Source organism: Limulus polyphemus, unplaced genomic scaffold (genome assembly GCF_000517525.1).
Source record: "Limulus polyphemus unplaced genomic scaffold, Limulus_polyphemus-2.1.2 Scaffold2850, whole genome shotgun sequence".
Taxonomy (NCBI): Eukaryota; Metazoa; Arthropoda; class Merostomata; order Xiphosura; family Limulidae; genus Limulus; species Limulus polyphemus.
The window spans coordinates 130,568-134,455 of NW_013668460.1; positions in this window are offsets into that span (position 1 = coordinate 130,568).

The following is a 3,888-nucleotide window of genomic DNA, read 5'->3' on the forward strand; positions in this document are numbered from 1 at the left end:
AATAAGTATAGTTATTACTTTAAAAACGGTTAAAGGTAAGTACGTATATATATATATATATATATATATATATATATAAGAAATCATTAATTTCAATATTTTATGAAACTAGCTGCACAGTAAAGCCGAAAAATGCAGTGTTGAAGTTGAAGTAAATGCACGATGTATTACAAAGTGATTTCTCCAGCGATTCTCAAATTAAAACTGATATTTCTGAAATGAAGGGTAAGTATAAGAAGGATGGTACAGTCTTGGCCATAATGTTTGCGTACTGTTCTACATTGATGTTATTGGCTACATACATGGAGTACTCATTGAGTAAATGCCCGAGTAGTAATAGAGAAGGTAGCATATGATCGGACAAACACATATGAGTGCGTATTCTGATCTATATAAGTTCTTTGGAACATTATTTGTTCGTCAAAACACACATACACGTCTGTTTTGTATAAAAGGGTGTGCTTTTGGTGTAATCTTTTTTCGAAACATATCAACACTTTGTGCAGAGTCATGCCTCGTCACTTGTCAAAATTTATAGGGCATCAAAGTGTTCGACTGTACAAAAACGGTATGAAGCAAATGGACATTGCCAGAACAGTAAGGTAACCACAGTGTACTGTATCCAGAATTCTGAAACGCCATCGGACTACAGGAAACTTTGCACCAAGAAAGTCTATTGGTAGACGCCGAAAACTACTGCCCGAGATTACCGTGTTTTGTTCAGTTGAAGGTCAAAAGAAGTCTTGCAAAACCTTACGACAGGAATGGTACGGACACATTCATTCCAGGGTATCCAAAAGAACAGTGAATAGGAGACTGACCAAACAAGATTATTTTGCAATAAGGGCTATCTGCAAACCGATATTAACCATAATTTACTGCCGTTATCGTGTTACTTGGGCAAAACATCATGCCAACGTACAGTTAGGACACTGGCGACATGTCATCTTTTCAAATCAGCTCCGTTTCCGGCTCGTTAAAGCTGATGGCAGGATTCATGTTCGTCGTTTGCTTGAGAACGGATGAGGAAAGGCTGTCTTTCCCACAAGAGGCAGCCCATTACATGTTTGGGCAGCTATTCATCATGGTGGAGAAACTGCTCTCCATTTTCTCCAGAGAAACGTCAATGGCGTCTCCTATAGGCATCACACGGAGAAGATATTTCTGTCATATGTTAGGGCAAGGTTTGGCAATAACTTTGTGTTTCAAGATGACAATGCCACTACCCACAGGATTATCTTGATCAGGAGTACATTTCAAGATTGCTTTGGCCAGCAAAGTCTACAGATTGTAATCTCATTGAGAACTGCTGAACAGAACTGATGGGGAAAATTGCTAACCACAACCCTAAACTAGCTACTGTGAGTTGCAGCGCCTTCTAGTGACAAGTTGAGATGAAATCACGGAGGATTACATCAATAACCTAATCGACAGCATGCCACATCACCTTGCAGAGGTTATTAGAATACGAGGAGGACCAACCAATCATTGAATGTTTAATATGAACTGATATAATGTTGCAGACGCTATTCATAATAATTGTATGTCGTATTTTGTGATTATGTATGTTTTGGTAATGTTTTGTTGTGATAGGCGAAATGCTGAATTACACGACTTTCTACAACTGTCTGATAAAATTGTTTGCTGTTCTAATAAATTGTTCATGATGTCCATCGAACATGTCTCCTTACACAAAATACATATGTAGATGTTAATGTAACATCCATTTACAGCTTAACAGTGCTACGTGTATTTGTATTCCATTCTAAGAATAATGATAATAATAATGATCTTATTTATTACAAAATATGCAAACATTTTGGCTAAGACTGCGTAATGCCCAGTATGGTACCACCATAGTATAATCCATATATATTTAATTTTTTGAAATTTATTAACCTTTAAACTAACCTAATTTTTAACTAATTCTAGCGCTACATTTTGGCTGCTAATCTACTGCAGTATTCAAGTGTAGTTCTGAGAATTCATATCTCAGTGGAACATATACAGGGTTTGGCCACTTTGTTAGGAACTATATCTAATATCAGTTTTGGCCACCTTTTACCTTAATAAGGAGCTATGATACGACGTGAGATAGAATCCATATGGTGCTAGAAGGTGTTCTGAGGATTTTCTCTATTCAGTCGTTAATATTGTATACAATTCATGGAGTGAGGTAAACGGAAGATCATTATGGTAAATGTTTCTTTCATCCCACACATGCTCAATTGGATTGTGGTAGTCGTTGGAAATGCCTGAAGTTTCTGTCGTGTTCTTCACCATGCGCGAACAATTTGGGCACAATGGATGGAAGTATTTTAGCTCTCCTCATCAGGGCATACATGAATTATCGCTAGATGCAGTTAATCAAAAATTATGCTCAGGTAAACTGTGGCATTTTTTTTTATCTTCTCAAGGAATCAAGGAGCCCAGGGTATAGACCCTATGCGCGTGACGTCACACATATATTACCGGCAAGCCGAAAAGTAAACACGACCATTTTGGACGAAGCAGAGAGACAATCTAATAGTCGCAAGGTAGTTGGGATCAAGTATTTGAAATGTCAGTAAGCTGTGCAGCAGTAAGCTACGCAAACAACCAGGCAAAAAATCCAGAATTATCGTTTTATAGGTTTCCAAAAAATCCAGTATGTAGAGTTAAATGGACTGCGGAAGTAAAACGTGAAGACCCGAACAACATTGAGATGGCTTTTAAACCATCGTCGTACCATATACTATGCAGTTCCCATTTTATATCTGGTTAGTTCTATTTGTATATACATTGTACTATGTCACAATTATATTGCACAGATCTTGATAAAACCTGTAGCTTGGAAATATTTGGTGCTTCCCGTAATCTAAATATTATGATACAGGCCCATACGAGCAGTGTTAATTTTATCAAGATTCATAGCCAAACAGGCATGAATTTTGGAAAATCTGTCAAATGCCTCTGATAACTTCTGGGAATGTGTCGCCTGAAAATGGAGATATTTATATTTAATATTATAAATATTTTGATACACACAAACTGAATATAAAATTTTGTAGGCTTATCTGATTTTATTTAATGAATCAAAATAAGAACCATACCTTATTAATATTCATGCTCGCTAGATCTATGCATTGAAACCTCAATAAGGTATACCCCCAGGAAAGAATGCTTCTCTATATAAACACTAATAAGCAGTATGAGAATCTATACCAAAATCATATAGTCTACATTAAAACCTGTCACTTTCTGCCACAAAAATGTTGCTTATCGAGACAGGTGGTCTTAAAATCCAGGGCTTATTTGTGTAAAATATATGGTAATGTGTACTGAAGAAATTGGTCTTACAAGACAGGAGGGCTTAAAATGCAATACAATACGATGTAGTATATTTTACGGAAGTCCTGAACCGCAAGGTCAAGAAAATAATTTTCGAGGTCTTATCTCATTCATACGATATAATAAATTAGTGATGACGAAAACCTTTGGCGTTATTTCTCGATAGTGTGTGACACCTACCATTCGCTTTTTGTGAATATTTCACGAGCGTTTTACCATTAGTAGTTCACGTGCGTTTTACCATTAGTAGTCGAAATTAAAGACTGTTGAATTACAAAAATGATATTTTAATATGATATTTCGGAAACGGGTATTGATATTTTGGGCAGACAGTTCAAATAAATAGTTACAATAACGTATTTTATTAACAGGATGTGTCACATTTCTTCAAAAATGTTCAATTTTTCAATAACTTGTTTGTTTTTCTATGATTAAACGTTTGTTTTATTTATAAGAAAATTCTCTGTAAGTTGTTGATATGTCTTTTGGCCGAAACGACTTAAATGGTTAACTGCATTTAAAACATGGCCCTCGTTAATTATAGATACTTGTTTGTTT